Source organism: Rhinopithecus roxellana, chromosome 1, assembly GCF_007565055.1.
Source record: "Rhinopithecus roxellana isolate Shanxi Qingling chromosome 1, ASM756505v1, whole genome shotgun sequence".
Taxonomy (NCBI): domain Eukaryota; kingdom Metazoa; phylum Chordata; class Mammalia; order Primates; family Cercopithecidae; genus Rhinopithecus; species Rhinopithecus roxellana.
Window position 1 is genome coordinate 88921902 of NC_044549.1, and position 18073 is coordinate 88939974.

Genomic DNA, 18073 nt, shown 5'->3' on the forward strand with positions numbered 1-18073 from the left:
CCTGTGATATGGGGATTAATATCGTCTTCTCCCTTTCTGGATGTTAGCAACAATATCACACAGGGGTTACAGTTTCTTCAATATCTGCAGTGATGTCATCCTCTCCTGTTTTGAATGGCAAGAACAATATCTCAGGGGGAATGTACAGCCCCTGCCATATTGGGAGTAATATTACGCTCTTCCCCCCTCTCCCCTTGATATTAGGAACAAAATCCCAGCGTGGGTGTACACTTCCTACTATATGGAAAGTAATGCCATCCTCTCCCTTCGTGGATTTTAGGAACAATATCACAGGGTGCGTGTACACAACCTGCGATATTGAAAGTAATATCATCTTCTCCCCCTCCGGATATTAGGAACAATATCACAGAAGGGTTGTACACTCTCTGTGATATTGGGAGTAACATCATTTTCATCTTCCCTGAATATTAGAAGCAATATCCCCGGGTGGATGTACACCCACTGTTATATTGGGAGTAATGTCATACTCTACCCCCTGGATATTAGGAGCAATATCACAAAGTGGGTGTACACCCACGGCGATATTGGGGGTAATATCATGCTCTCCCTCCCTGCACATTAGGAACAATATCACAGGTGGGTGTACACCCCCTGCAGTAAAAGAATAATATTATCTTCTCTTCCTTTAGCTATTGAGAACAATATCACGTGAGGGGTGTACACCCCCTGCTCTATTGGGAGTAATTTCATTCTCTCTTATTCTGGATAGTAGAAATAATATCACAGGCGGGGTGTGCAACCCCTGTCATATTGAGAGTAATATCATCCTCTCCGAATGTGGATATTAGGAACAACATCACAGGGGGCATGTACGCTTCTTCGATATCGGTAGTAGTATCATCCTCTCCCCCGGATATAAGAAACAATATGGCAGGCGGGGTGGACACGGCCCGCGATGTGGGGAGTAATATCCCTCCCTGGATATTACCATCCACGGTGAACACACAGCGTGTTTACGATGTTGTGAGTAATATCATCTCCCTCTCTAGAAATTACGAACAATATCAAAGACGGGTGTACACCCTCGGCATTATAGGGAGTAATATCATCCTTGCCCCCCTTGGATATTAGGAACAATATCAAAGGAGTGTTTATAACCCCTGAGATATTGGGAGTAATATAATCCTCTCCCACGTTGGAATTAGGAACAGTATCCCTGGGGGCGTGTACATCCCCCGTGATATTGAAAGTAATATCCTCTGCCCTCTAGATCACGGGAACAATATCGCTGGGGGGTGTACACGTTCTGCGATATTGGGAGTAATATCATCCTCTCCGCCTTGGAATATCAAAGATAAAATCACGGGGGGGGGTGTACACCTTCTGCAATATTGGGAATAATAGTATCTTTCCCCCACTGCGTATTAGGAAAGGTATAACGAGTGGGTGTACACCTCCTGTGATATGAGGAGTAATATCAGGAACAATATCACAAGCGAGTGTACACTTTCTGTGATATTGGGAGTAATATCAACCTCTCGGCCTTTGACTATTAAGAACAATATCACAGGGTGGATGTACACTCCCTGCGATATTGGGAGTAATATCAGCCTCTCTTCTCCATGCGTATTAGGAACAATATCCCAGGGTGGGTGTACACCTCCTGCTCTATGGGGTGTAATACCATCCTCTCCCTTCCAAGATATTAATAACAATATCACAGGGTGGGTGAACACAGCCTGCAATACTGGAATTATCATCCTCTCCCCCTCCAGATACTAGGAACAATATCATAGAAGGGGTGAACACTCCCAGCAATATTGGGAGTAATAATCATACTCTTCTTCCTTGACTATTAGGAGCAATATGACCGGGTGGGTGTACATTCACTGCTATGTTGGGAGTCATGTCACCCTCTACCCCCTGGATATTAGGATCAATATCACAGGGTGAGTGTACACCTACTGCGATATTAAAACTAATATCATGTTCTCCGTCCCTGGATATTAGAAACAATATCCCAGGTAGGTGTACACCCCCTGAAGTATTAGGAATAATATGATTATTATTAATCATTATCAATTTTAATAATATCAATGCTAATAATAATTATGAGTATTAATTATTAACAAATAATTATTTTAATTATACAATTCTGCATGACTTTAATTATTAATATTATTTATCAACAATATTAATTATTAATCTTAATAGTAATAATCATTTTATTACCATATTATTTAGTTATTATTGATTTAATTAACATAATTACTAATATTAATTTATTAATGATGATACTGCTATTAATTATTAGCAGTAATCACTAATATTTATAAGTGATATTAATTTTACTATCACTATTAGAATTATTAATATCAAAGATTACTATTAATTTTTCTTATATTTATTAATATTAATAATTGATATTATTCTTCCTGAAACCCGGTGGGGAGGGGATGATATTACTCCCAATATCGCAGAAAGTGTACACCCCTCTATGATATTATTCCTAATAGCCAGGGGGTAGAGGATGACATTGCTCAAAATATCGCAGTGGGAGTACATTCCTTCGGTCATCTTCTTCCTAATATCCTGGGTGGGAGAGGATGATATTACTCCCAATATTGCAGAGGGCGTAGACCTCCCCTGTGATATTGCCCCTAATATCCAAAGGTGGAGAGGATGATCTTTCTCCCAATTTCGCATGGGGTGTACACCACCCCTGTGATATTGTTCCTAATATCCAGTGGGCGAGAGCATGAGATTAGTCTGAATATCGCAGGAGGTGTACACTCCCTAGTGATATTTTGTTCCTAATATCTGGGGACGGAGAGGATGATATCACTCCCAATATAGTAGGGGGTGCACACCCATTCTGTGATATTGCTCCTAATTTCCGGAAGGTAGAGTGTGATGTTCCTCCCAATATACTAGTGGGTATACCCCCGGCCTGTGTTATTTCTTCGAATATTCAGGGAAACACAGGATGATAAAACCCCGAATCTCGCAAAGTGTCTACACCCATTGTGTAATATTTTTCCTAATATTCGAAGGTGGAAAGGAGGATATTAGTTTCAATATCGCTCGCTGTGTACGCACACCCTGTGAAATTGTTCCTAACATCCAGGAGGAAAGAGAATTCTATTAATTGACATTCCACATGGCCAGGAATGAAAAGCTATGGCTTCTTGTGAGAAAGAATCAAAAAGGAGTCTTCCCCCTAATATCAAGATTGCCTCTGATCCCCTCCTCCCAGCCCTAACAAATTAGCACCTGGCCGACTCAGTTGCTTCTGATCTGTGAGTTAAGCTCATCCAACGTCCGTTGACCCACCTTCTGCTTGCCTCTGCAGGGTTTGGACCACCATTCTATCCTATCTGGCACTCCTGTCTTTCCCTAGATCCAGGCAGTCAGCGTGGTGTAAGAGGGGTAGACCCCCAGGCCTTCAAGTGGGTCAAGATGACTGGACATGATCACTACATCAATGAGCATGTCATTGCCACTTCCTCTCAGAGGAAATTCTCTCTCACGGCTTCTTTCTTTCCCAATAAGAGGAATATTAGGCTAGGACACACTCAAACAGTCAGAATGGACAATGTGGTGGAAATAAGCACTGGAATTGAGTTAAGACACTCAGACACCTTATTATAAACTTGCTGTGTGACTTTGAATAAGCCTCTGCCCTATGAAAAGAGAGACCATTGGACTACTCAGGGATAACAAATCCCTGACATGTGCATCACCATGACCCATTCCCAGACCCACGGCAGGCATCACTAATCAATCACTTTCAACTGTGCCAAAATTAAGTGTCACAATTCTTCTCCATAGACAAGCCCTATCAATAGAACAGGACTGGCACACTGGCTTAAGCCTCTTTACCACCCTAAATTTGATTATCCTTAAGATATTTTCCATTAGTCAATTTGGTTCATATTGCATTGAAATCTAGTACAATTGGTCTATGTAGATATATAATAATCTATAAATATACATATATATTTTTATCACAACATACTTCTCATCTGATCATGCAGTAACTCCTTTCATTTTCCACACCTCCTCAGAGGCTATCAAACAAGTTTGCCCACTCGTACGCTCTTAGAACCTAGCAATGTCATTCATAAGGATCATGAAATTTGGAATATGTTCATCCATTCACTCATTCAAACTCACTTTTTAAATTTTCTGAGCAACAGCCACATGTCAGACCTAGCCGCTGCCCTCTTGTTGATTTCTCTCCTGTTTGGGTGGTGATTCTTTATTCCTGTTTGGTTTTGTTCTTTCCTTTCAAGACAATTTTTCCTGATATACTACACTGCTTAGGTTCAGATGGCTGTCTCCTACACTTTCCTTTTAAACTGCTACTCTCCCAGGGAAGTGTTCCTCATTGAATTCCCATATACCTGCAGTAAACAGACACATCAGATGAGGTTTGGATGTGGTCAACCCCAAAATGGTAACAGAACCACTCTGAGCTTCTAAATATAGAAATTTTGGAAGAGGGAAGAAGACTCAGAAGTGTCACAAAGGAAGCTAAAGTCCACTGTTGCTGACCTGTAAAATTCTGTCTGTGTTAAGGCATATTAGCTGCTGGGACTTCGAGCAGCCCACCTCAGGCCTCAGAAGGAAGGTTCATAATCCAAGGTCAGGATCGAATAGTGATGGCAATGAAAGAAGCCACTCAAGGGAGCCCAAGCTAGTTTTTAAAATATCTGAAGGGAACTCAGGGGCAGAATGCTCATATGGCTCCAAGCCCATTGTGTGCCAGTTACGATGCTGAAGCAAAAATTGGAATCAAAGGATGGACAGTATTAGGGAATAGATTCTGGCTTCATGGAAGGAATATTTGAACAGTCAGAAGGCCAAACACAGTGGTTCACAACTGTAATCCCAGCACTTTGGGAGGCCAAGGTGGGAGGCTTACTTGAGGCCAGGAGCTCAAGACCAGCCTGAACAACATAGTGAGACCCTCATCTCTCAAAAAAAAAAAAAAAAAAAAATTAAAGAACAGTCAAAGCATCCCAGAGAGAGAGTGAGCAGAACACCCCACCTCAAGGAGTAAGGAGCTTCCCAGACTGGGGAGGGCATCAAGCAAGGCTGTAAGTAGAAAAAGAGGTGGGTACATGCTCATCGTGTTTGTCTCTATAACCTCAGTGCCAGGCGCACAGTGGGTGTTTAACAAATATTTCTAAAAAAGAGAAGGAGGGGATCTTGGTGAGGAAACGGAGGGGGCTAAAAGAGGAGAGTCAGGCTAACAGCCTTGGTTCTAGAGGGAATTCTCGCTCTGAGAGAATGGTTAGACTAGATGGTTTCTGGTCCCTCCTATTTCTGAGATTTTATGATTCTAAGAAGAAAGAGAAGTTTATGAAAACCTAACCCAGGGTTTTTCAGCAAGGATGTGTGACTTTTTAATGAGGGAGCTCCCTCTACTGGACAGAAGTCTATTCTTCAACTGAATTTTGCCATTGCGTCAGCACTTGGAACTCAGAGGTAGTAGAATGTCTTCCTGTACCAGTGCTTTTTAAATCCTAAAGAAACCACTATCCCATATGTTGCACCCTGGTCTGGAGAATCAACTGTGGGAACGTGACTTTGTCATAAGTAGTGAAAGCACTATTGGTCAGAATCCTCCAGTCTAGGTTTTATTGTTAGCAATTTCCTTCCCACATAGAATTTGTGCCATTACCTACAGGAAAGCCACACCCCATTCCACCATATGCAGCCAGCTGATTAACCAGCCTATATTGAACACCTACTGTGTGCCAAACTGCTTGGCACTGAGGACACAATGGTAAGCAAGTAAACAGATAAGCGCTAAGAAGGAAAATTACAGAATCCTAGGAGAGCAGATGGCAGGGACTTACACCATGAGTGTGTGGATGGGGGATATAAGAAGGGTGGTCCACAAAAGCTTTCAAGAAGAACTGATTTCTGAGCTGACATCTGGGTCTGGCTGAAGGATGAATAGGAGTTCATCAGGCACAGAGTAGGTGCTTGCTATTTATAAACAGTGAATGGCCGGGACACACAGCCGATTATTCCACTAAAGTTTATTTCATGCTCTTTACATACCTGCTGTTGAATAGGCTGCAGACGCTTTAAAGTTAGATACTACAGCTTGTACACCAGGTAGCCCTTGAACTGAATTATTTAAGTAGAGTATGCCAGGTTATTTCAGGTCCCACATTGAATTAAGGAATAATTATACTAGAAATCTATGTTGCTTTATTTTCAGCAATTTCACCTTTGACCTGGAAGTAATTGGAATGTTAATAACATTTGACTTAATCTCCAAATACGGCTCACTGGTGTATTCAAGGGAGCTTTGATAATACAGAGTCCTCTTAACCCATTTTGCAAGGTTAATGCATGAAGAGTCAGGGTGGGAAGAAGCCCACAATAATGACTGTTAGTCCAGATAGAGACAATATCTGCTCTTGATGAGAAGGAATGAGAAACTGACATTTATTGAAGACCTTCCAGAATCCACACATAGGTCTATGCTATTTCATTTGGTCCTTATAGAAGCCATATGGAATATACAGGGCCATCTTTAATTGATTGTTGAATTGGTATTGTTTCAGCCGTACGTCGCAATGGTTGCATAAGAGTAACAATTAGATTTCTTCCAGGTTTCTTCAAATTTAAAGACCATAAAACAAGATTTTGAGCTGTTACCTTGTGTCAGGCTCCACGCCCAGCATTTTAATATAAGTGCACCATTTCACTTAATTCTAAGAATCACAATTATCCTTTCTAGTTAGGTCACTGAGACACTAAGAGATTTTGTACTTTGCTCAGAGCCACACAGCTGCTGGATGAAGGACACTTCATCCAGACCCATTCAACTCCAGAGCCCTGGCTCCTGGCCATGTCTAACACAGCATCCCTGTCCACCCAGACAGGTGGATCTGGAGGATTCAAGAGGCCTGAATTACAGCGGAAAGCATTTATAGGCTATCACAACTCCAGCCAATGGCCCATGCTATGCACTCATTAGAAAACAAAATAGTCACCCTTTTGCTCAGATGAGAAGAAAAACAGCGAATTCCATTTTCCTAGCGGCACACCTCAGGCTATAAAAATTCTAATGAGAGATTTTAAACCTTTAGCTGATGCCTGTGTGAAAAAAAAAAAATGCTCCAGATCACTGTAATTTAATATGTAGATGCATTGCCATCATTTAGACCCTGCAATATGTTACACAGTAAAGCAGGGCTTGGCCAGGAAGAACCCTGTCAGGAAGTTTAAGACACAAGATCAAATAGACAAGACCAAGAGTTGGATTTCAGCTGTGGGAAGCCCTTGGTCTCCTTTCCCTCCAACCCAACGCAGACTGAAGGTCACATCACCCATATGAATTGCGCCCAAGTCTGCTCTCTCCACTTAGCACCATTTGTTCTGCACTCTGGGGCTTGAATAGGTGTGCTCACCTCCTTGGGGTACTCGGTGTGCCCAGCAGGGCCGGGACCACAGCTTATACATCTCAGTCATCCTCAGTGTCCAGCCCAGTGTCTCCCCTACAGCACTCTCTCTAAATAAGTTAGTTGCTGTGGCTGCTGTACTGCTCAGACTGCCATAGTAAAATACCACAGGCTGGGTGGTTTAACAGCAGACATTTTTTTTTTTTTCACAATTCTGGAGGCTGGAAGTCTAAGATCAAGGTTTCAGCAGGGTTGGTTTCCAGTGAGGCCTCTCTTCTGGTTTGTAGATGCCACTTTCTCACTGTGTTCTTACACAGCCTTTCCTCTGTGTGCATGGAGAGAGATCGCTGGTGTCTCTTCCTCCTCTTACGAGAGCACCTGTTGTACCAGATCAGGACCTCATCCTCAGGACCTCACTGAACCTCTCTGAACCTCCTTAAAGGCTCTATCTCCAAATACAGTTACAGGGATTAGAGTTTCAACGTATAAATGTAGTTGGGGGGTGGTGAGGAGGACAGGGGGACACAATTCAGTCCATAACGGCTTCTGCCATTATTTTTACCATTATTTTACGCATAAAACAATGTATTCTGTATTTCCAGAACCAGCATGGCCCCAACACAGAATAGATCTTCAGTGAAAATTTACTAAATTGAATCCTACTCCATTGCGCTCACCAACTAGCAGTCAGTGTGACCAGCTGTAAGCCACACAGGAACAAAAACAAAAAACAAAACAAAACAAAAATACCCAGGCGCAGAGTTGCAATGCAAGTTTCCTGAGTCTGGAAGAAGGTAATTTAATTATCCACCCATTCGAGCTGAAGATTTATAGACAATGCCAAAAATTAAAATGAGATCTGTCAAAAGAGGGTGAAAAAGTGAATGTGAATAAATGAAGGAATCAATTAATTAATCAAAGTGTGCTGTGAGACTCAGAGGTGGGAGCTACTGGTATTTCTGTTGGCCCTAAACCATATAAGCCGAAACACTTTGTAATTTTGCTCATTGATTGGATCTCCAGACATACCATTTGGGAATTATAAATCATAAAAACTGGTCATTACTATTAGAATCACAAAGACTTTTCATGTAGATGAGGGCATTTGCAAAATAACCAGGACAACAGGCATTAATTGTAATTAGATATTGATTGTGCTGCCAATATTATGTACATATCTTATAAATATCACTTTTCACACACAATTTCTAATTCATCCAGTTACACTGTACACAAAAAGATAAATTTTTGCTCCTGGAATTAACTGGAGCCATTGACTCATCTCTTTTATTAGTTCAAAAAGTTAATATCTTGTGAGAGAAAATTGTGTAGTCTGGCAAATGGTCATTCAAGGTAGGTTCTCTGGGATCAGATTACATGAATTCAAATTTCCACAGTGCCATTCATGACCTGGCTATCCTTGGCTAAGATGTTTGTCACCTTTGTGCCTCAGTTTCTCCTCTGAAAAATAGAGCGAGAATAATACCAACGCGTAGATGTAATAGCATATGTGAAATGACCGTTTTTCTTGCATTTGAGAGCTGCAATATCCTATATCGCCTACAAAACCTTTATCTTTTCTTCCCAAAGACTTACCGCACATGACTGAGGGATCTCATGTTCACTATAGTCTTAATAGAAAACAAAAATCATCAGAAGTTCTTTGCACTCAAACACTAGCAGGCTATATTTAAAATAAAGTTTTACTGTGAATTTATGTTGTTAGTCAAAACATGTACCAATGACATGGAATAGTGGCTTAAACCGTCACAGTTGACCTGCAGGGACCAGTACTTTAGCTTCACCTAGAACAGGGCACATGATATTAATTAAGGTCACATGTACTTGACTGTAGCTTCACCTATGACAGGGCACATGGTATTAAGGCCATTGACTGCTAGAAAAGGAATTGCCACTGGTGGAGCTATGAGAAAACTGAGACTCAGAGAGGTTAGGCAAGTGACCCAAGGTCACACAGGTATTAAGTTGTAGAATCAGGATTTGAATCCAGGTCTACAGGACTCTAAAACCTCAGGGATTACCTATAATGCCACAGTATCTGTCCACCAGATAAACATCACCCTGCCCTCAGGGCCTTTGCTTTTTCCAAGATAAACCTTAAAGATAATCCGAGCAAACTAGAGCAGAACAAAACAGGCTACTACATCACTAGGTACACTTGGAGTGCGTGTGTCAAGTAGCAGAAACCCAAGCAATTCAGCCAATGGGATGCTGGTTCCTATGATGTCAAGCAGCCTACCCGGGCTGAAATTTTCAGAATAATCTCCCAGTTTTAAATCTTATCAACCCAGCTCTGAGTGCACCAGCTCTGTCAACATAATGGCCAATATCTGGGGCCAGGGGAAATAAACCCTCATTCCGATGTCTTGATGTTCATTAACGTCACAACATCTTATTAAGGACTATGGTCATAGCACTTCATGGGCTGGGTGTTTGGTAGGGAAATGATTCCTTTTTTCTTATCTTCCAGATGTGTTATATGATAGAAATAGAAACATTGCCTCAATCTACATAGAAACAAAATTAGCAAAATAAAATGGCAAGGATGATAAAACAAACATCTTTGACTAATTTACATTGAATTAGCAGGATTTATTATTAAAACTGCAATGGCAGCTTACACTCATGGAAGACTAATGGCATGTTAAGCAATATGTTGAATGCTTTATGTATATTATTGTCACATTTAATTTCTGCATCATTTCCCACTTGAGACACAAGTAAACCAGGATTGGGAGACACCGGTCACACAGTGAGAGAACAGGTTGGATCCATACCTACGCCCGTCTGACTCCAGAGCCCTAATGTTGGTGACTCTTTTATACCTTTGCTGCTCAAGGTGTGAGGCAGGGGCTGGCAACAACTGCTTTCTTGCAACTGATTAGAAATGCAGAATATCCCCCTCCAGACCTGCTGAATGAGAATCCGCACTTTAACAGGTGACTGTACCCAGGTCATCTCATCACCTAGCCATGCTTGTTTCACACTCTGGTACCCTTCTTGGGGACTTGGTGTGTTCATCAGGAGCAGGGACCATTATTCTAGATGTGATGCATAAACCCCTTGCCTTACATCACCTGAAGTTTCCTGGGTTCCATTCCAAGCTTGCTGGGCAAGATTCTCTGGTCGTGGGACTCAGGAATCTATATTTTAACCATTCTTCAGACTATCCTAAAGGCATACTACTGTCTGAAAACAAACACTATGATACATCCCATTCTCTTAAAGTTCACATGTAGGATTCTATGCTTTCTTCCCAAACTGAAAAGTGTATTCAAAAATTGGAGGGTTATGCAAGGAATAAATGGATCCATTCGAGTGATCCTAGAAAGACATTCTGTTGTTGTTGATTTTGGAGTCCTGGTAAAGCATTCGTGCTTCCTTTTAAAGCCAGCTCATCAACCCCACCCAATGCAGCAAACATTTCCCAAGCTCCTCAGGTCAGCATCAACAGAAGGGATGAGTTTTGAAGCAGCAGAGTGATACACAGAGATGCAAGTAAACCCAACCCAAGGCACAGAATACTGGTGACACAACAGAGAAAAGCAACATCCACATCAGCACTCCTGAAATGGAAACCCTGATGCCCTCCCTGAGCCAAGTGGCCCCATCAGGCACCACAGCCACCATCCTCACCAAAGCAGTAGACTGCCCACAGCTTGAGTCTGAACTTTGGGTGCTGCCTGAAGTAAGGCTGGTGGACAAATAACCCACACCTGGATGAACTCCTAGCATGTGTTTGCACACCAACCATGTTAGCCTAATGTACTCAACTGGATTTTTGCTGTTTAGCAGTCAAATAAATTACTAAGATTAAAACCTCCTTCTCTTTCAGAGTATAAACTCTTTTTTTTTTTTTTTTTTTTTTGGAGATGGAGTCTCGCTCTGTGGCCCAGGCTGGAGTGCAGTGGCGTGATCTCAGCTCACTGCAAGCTCAGGTCCGCCTCCTAGGTTCATGCCATTCTCCTGCCTCAGCCTCCCCAGTAGCTGGGACTACAGGCGCCTGCCACCACGCCCGGCTAATTTGTTTTGTATTTTTAGTAGTGACAGGGTTTCACTGTGTTAGCCAGGATGGTCTTGATCTCCTGACCTCGTGATCCACCTGCCTCAGCCTCCCAAAGTGCTGGGATTACAGGCGTGAGCCGTGCACGGCACCCCGCCTCAGAGTATAAATTCTTTACTGATGTCTAACAATGTGCCTGTCTGCTTCCTGAAGTCTTGATTTTAAGCATTCATTCATTTCATAAACACATGCTCAGGATGGAGATACGGTGGAGGAAAAAGACTGATATTCTATTCTGAGCTTGTAAGTCTTACTTAGAGTCTAGCAGTGGAGGAAGTTAACCACTTGTTACAACCAGAAATCAATGCGAGGAAGGTAATGTTCTGAACCCTGTGAAAGTGAACCACAGGGGAGCTCCAGGAGAACATGGAAGGCTTTCCTGAGGAAGTCACATTTCAGTGGAGACCCAAAGATCCACTGGGAAGGAATTGATTCCCTGGCCCTAACACCTGCTACCGGTCCAGAAGACTTGCACCTGCACTTCCCCTGCTCTGTGATGCTAATGACTGCTTAAGATGCATTGAACATTTGCTATTGTGAAAAAATGAGGCTTTGTGTTCTGTTATAGACTGAATGTTTGCATTTTCTCCCCAATAAACATGATATGATAAGGTCCTAATCCCCCAGGTGACTGTATTTGGAGATGGGGCCTTGAAGGAAATAATTAAGATTAGATAAGATCATAAAGGTGGGGCCCTGATCTTACAGGACTTATGTCCTTAGGAAAGAGATACCAGAGCACTAATACACACTCCCTCCTCTCCCCCTCCTTCTTCATCCTTTCCCTGTACACTCCCACTTTCTGTTTTTCTCTCCTTCTTTCCAGCATGTGAGTACTCAGAAGACAGCCATCTGCAACTCAGGAAGAAGTCTCACCAAAGACTGAACTCTGCCAGGACCTTGATCTTGGACTTCCCTGCCAGCTAGAACTATGAGATAATAAATAAGTATATATTTGTTGTTTGCACCACCCAGCCTGCAGTATTTTGTTATGGCAGCCCTAGCTGTCAAAACATGCACTGTTTTGATATAAATTTCTTAAAGAAACTTCTTTATTTGCTTACCATTCCTTGATCAAAAAAGGAAAAGCTAGACTTGGGGGATAAGGATTTCTTCTGATTAGCAACAACATCTACATAATATTTGTAGTTATGGTCTAAATTAAAATAAAGTCAGGAATCATTTTATAGCTTAGGTAAACAAAATCAATCTCCTATGATAAGCATAATTTTAAGTAAACAAAGTAAGGTGTGTATGGCAGGGTTTCTCAACCTCAGCCCTGTTGACATCTGGGGCTAGATCCTTCTTTGTTGCGGGCCTGTCATGTTCTTTGTAGGATACTTAGCAGCATCCCTGACCTCTTTCCAATAGTTGCCAGTAGCGCCCCTTCCAGTTGTGACAATAAAAAATGTCTCCAGACACTTTTTGAGAACAAAATTGCTACTTAGTAAGAATCACTGCTTTATAAGGTGTTGCCTCATCTCTACATGGCCCTTTCTCCACCCTTTATACCTGCCTTTACCTAGAAAACACTTACACATTATTTAATGATTAACTGAGACATTGCCTCCTCCTGAAAGCCCTCCATGACTTCCCAGAGCAGCTAGGTGCCCCTCCTCTGGATTTCATTAACCCTTCTTTCCTCATCTGAGTTATGGTATCTGTCACTCTTTATGGCAATTGCCTGATGATCCTCCAGTAGACTGTAAGTTCCTTGGGATCAGGACTCACTTACTGCTCATGTCATACTCCCAGTGCCTGGTAGAGTGAGCTATATTTGAGAGACATCAGAGAACTCTTTGTGGATAAAGAAAGTAGGTGAGGGCCCACAGCTCACATTATATGCACAGTAAAAAGCTGAAAGCTCTAAGATCAGAAACAAGACAAAGATGCCCACTCCCATCACTTATATTCAACACAGTAGTGGAAGTTCTAGCCTGAGCAATAACGCAAGAAAAAGAAATAAAAGGCATCCAAATAGTAAAGAAAAAAATACAATTGTTTCTGTTTGCAGATGACATAACCTTGCATGTGGAAAACACTAAAGACGTCACCAAAAATCTGTTAAAATTAATAAATGAATTTGGTAAAGTTACAAGATACAAAATCAACATACAAAAATCAGTTGTGTTTCTGTACACTAACAAAAATATCTAAAAAAGAAGTAAAGAAAATTGTATTTACAATAGCATCAAAAAGAATAAAATAGTAATTTTAGAAATAAATTTAACCAAGGATATGAAAGATCTGTACACTGAAAAAATATAAAATAGTGATGAAAGAAATTAAAGAAGCTGCAAAGAAATGAAAATATATTTCATGTTTAGGAATTCGGAGAATTAATGCTGTTAAAATGTCCATACAACTCAAAGTGATTTACATATTCAATACAATGTCTATCAAAATTCCAATGACATTTCTTACAGAAATAGAATAAACAATTCTAAAATTCCTATGGAACCACAAAAGCCCCAACTATCCAAAGCAATCTTGAGCAAGAAGAACAAAGCTGGAGGCATCACATTACCTGCTTTTAAACAATATTACAAAGCAATAGTGATCAAAACAGTATGGTAATGACATAAAAACAGACAAAGATAATGGAACAGAATAAAGAACCCATAAATAAACACATGAATATATGGTCAACTAATCTTTGACAAAAATGTCAATACACAACGGGAAAAGAATAGTCTCTTCAAAAAATGATGTTAAGAAAGCTAGATATTTACATGCAAAAGAATGAATTTAGACAGTTATATCATACATAAGAATCAACTCACAATGATTAAAGACTTAAATGATCAGAAACCATAAAAATCCTAGGAAAAAACATATGGGAAAAGCTTCTTGACATTGGCCTTGGCTATTATATTTTGGATATGACACCACAAGCACAGTCAACAAAAACAAAAATAAATAAGTGAGACTATATCAAATTTAAAAGTTTCTGCACAAATAAAGAAAAACGAATCAATAAATTGAAAAGGCAATCTGTGGAATAAAAGACTGTATTTGCAAACCATATATCTGATAAAGGATTAAAATCCAAAATATATAAGAAAACCATACAACTCAATGGCAATTAATAAACATATAAATAAATAGAAATATCTGATTAAAAATTGGACAAAGGATCTGAACAAATATTTTTCACAACAAGATAGACAAATGACCAACAGGTATATAAAAGTAGTCAACATGGATAATTATCAAGAAAAGGCAAATCAAAACCATAATGAGATGTCACCTTACACTTGTTAGGATGGCTACTATCAGTCAAATAATAACAAGTACCAGCAAGGATGTGGAGAAAAGGGAACCCTGGTAATGCTAGTGGGATTGTAAATTGATACTTATGGAAAACACTAGGGAGCTTCCTCAGAAAAACTAAAAATAGAACTACTATATGAATCAGCAATCCCACTGCTAGGCCTGTATCCAAAGGAACTAAAATCTATCTTGAAAAGATATCTCCACTCCCATGTTCAGCAGGATTTTTTAAAATAGCCAAGATATGAAAACAACCTAAGTGTCCACCAGTGAATGAATGTATAAAGAAAATGTGGTGCATATACACAATGGAACACTATTCAGCCTTAAAAGTGAAAGAGATCCTGCCATTTGTGACAAAATGGATTAATCTGGAGGACATTCTACTAAGTGAAATAAGCCAGGCACAGAAAGACAAACACTGCATTCATCATCTCACTTGCATGTGGAATGCAAAGAAGTTGAAGTCTTAGAAACAAGGAGTAAAAAATGGTTGCTAAAAGCTAGAGGGTGGGAAAAATGAGAGGATTTTGGTCAAACATACAAACTCTCAATTATAAAATGAATCTGTTCTGGAGATCTAATGTGCAACATAGTAGCTATAATTAATAATAATGTATTGTATACTTCAAATTTGCTGAAAGATCAAATATTAAGTGTTCTCATCACACAATACACACACACACAATAGTAACTATAAGAGGTAATAGATATGTTAATTAGCTTGATTGTGATAATCACTTCATAAGATATACATATATCAAACCATCATGTGGTATACTTTAATTATATACAATTTTTGTTTGTCAATTATACCTGAATAAAGCTGAGAAAAATGCCTATTAAGATGGGGAAAAATTTACATTTCAAGAAATCACAGAAAAATATTATTATGACTTAAGAATTTCTCAGTTGGAAGTGAGCGTTGACACTTCAGGCCATTAATTGGCTACTGCTGGTATAGACAGGAGCTTTATGAAACATTTAGAATGGAATAAATCTCTAAACTAGAAAATTTGATGGTTTGAAAAAAAGGAAAAAGGAAAGAAAGAAAGTAAGCCAAGTAGTATCAGCACCACTGTATGAAGGACAAAACAGATCAAGCCAATCAACTCACTTCTTTGTCCAAGGCTAGGTAAATTCAGCTGATTTTACTTTCTAAATTTCTCTGGATTCCATTTATTTCTCTCCATCTCCATGGAAATCTACCATATCCAATCATCATTTCTCTTCCAGCTCTCTTGTACCCCTTCTAGCCCACCCATCAGTACCCAAATGTCAGACTTGTGGTCTTTCAGAACCCAAGTCTGATCATAACTATCCAACCTATAACCTTCAATGGCCTCCCTGGATATACCTAACCTGATAGGAAAGCCCCCACCTGTCTCTCCAGCCATCTCCCACCTTCCCCCACCACTCTCCAGCCCTCTCTGACCTTCTTTCTGTTCCTTATGTGGGACAGTTCCCTCCCACATCAGGGCATCAGCGTATACTTCTTCTTTTTCTGGAATATTCTATCCTTTCTTTACACCTAACAAATTTTTCTCTTCCTTCCACTGTCAGTACTAATGTCACTTGCTCCTCCTTCTTCACCATCCCACAGCATGATCTAGATCAAGTCCTCCTGCTCTAGGCTCTCATGGCCCCTATACCTTTCCTTCATGGCACTTACCATAATTTCTCACTGCTGTATATATTGTTGACTTTATATGTTTAATGTCTGTCTTTGCAGACATTAAAGAAGAAATGAGGGAGGGAGGGAGGGAGGGAGGGAGGGAGGGAGGGAAGGAAGGAAGGAAGGAAGGAAGGAAGGAAGGAAGGAAGGAAGGAAGGAAGGAAAACTATTATTAATGGGCAAAATATAAAAAACAGAACTATCATTGATAGTGGTAGCCTTAAAGAAAATTCCCCTTTTCTCTCCCCTTGGACAAGAATTCCCAGACCTTCTTCCCATATTAAACCATCAACTCATCTAATCTATCATGTAAGCAATAGTTGTTTGGAATCTGCTACACACACACACACAAAAAAATGAATTAGAAATCAATAGAGCTTGTGACCTTTAAAGGAAATGACATTTTGCAGAATGTATCTGTGGCATGTTTAGTACACAATGGTTCTCAAGCAGCATGTGCACCTCCAGAGACGTATTTCAGGTTTTCTTTCTCAATGTCTGCCTGCACTCAGGCTGTGGTTGGGTTTTCCTCACCTGGAAACATTGAGTTTAGGCCCCATTCTTCCCACAGACAGAGAAGGTCTTTGGAAACGGTGCTGCCTCTTGGCAGGGAGGCAGTGGTAGAGGGAAGAGTAAGGAACAGTGGCAAAAGGGAATGGGAGCCAAAGACTGGCTCCCATTAGAAATATTTGGAGAAGAGCAGTGGCACCAAGGGGGATTACTTTCTCTCTCTTTTTATTGATGTTTTCTCTGGTCAAAACTAGGAAGAACAGAGAACCCGGCATCTCCCAGAGCTGAACAGGTAAGTATGATTCTCAACAAAATGGGTGCTTTAGGTTGGCTTGGCTTTCTGGGCTAAATTTCATTTGCCCTGCTCCTCTGGCCCCCTGGACTTGCCCCTCCCTGTGTTCCCATGTAGGACATTCTGACCTCTATCTCCCAAATGCTGCAGACTTGGAAATTTCCACTTGTAATTGCTAATTTTAATTTTAAACATCAGTCCAGCTGTTGCTATAAAGGTATTTTTAGATGAGATTTGCATTTAAATTGGTAGACTTTCAGCAAAGTAGACTACCCTCAATAATGTAAGTGGGCCTCATCCAACTTAAGGTGGTCTGAAAGGCAGAATTCCATATTCCTTGGGAAATCTCAGAGTTTTCTCTAAAGACCTTTAAGTCTGTCTTTAGACGTGAGCTGCAACATCAGTTCCCTGCATCTCCAGCCTGCAGCCTGCCTTGCAAATTTCAGACTTTCCAGCCTCCACAATCATGTGAGCCAATTCTTTAATATAATTTCCTCTCTTTTTCTCTCTATGTCTACATATCCTATTGGTTCTATTTCTATGAAGATCCCTGACTAATATACCACTCCTTCTTCTCCTGATCACAAATGCACAGCCTTAGGTATGACCTACTGAGCCTGCTAGGACCATTTGATTAATTTACATCTGGCTACAACATTATTAGATATGAACTGAGTGGGAGATTACCCTTCCTGAGACACACTGTAACTAGCGTCTACAAGTATGTTCATAGACTGATATCAAACTATCATACTCCCAGACAACCAAGAATAAGCATCAGCATGTCCATTTTTAAAATAAGGAAAATAAGACCAAGGGAGGCAAATGGTATGCCCAAACTTACATGTCTA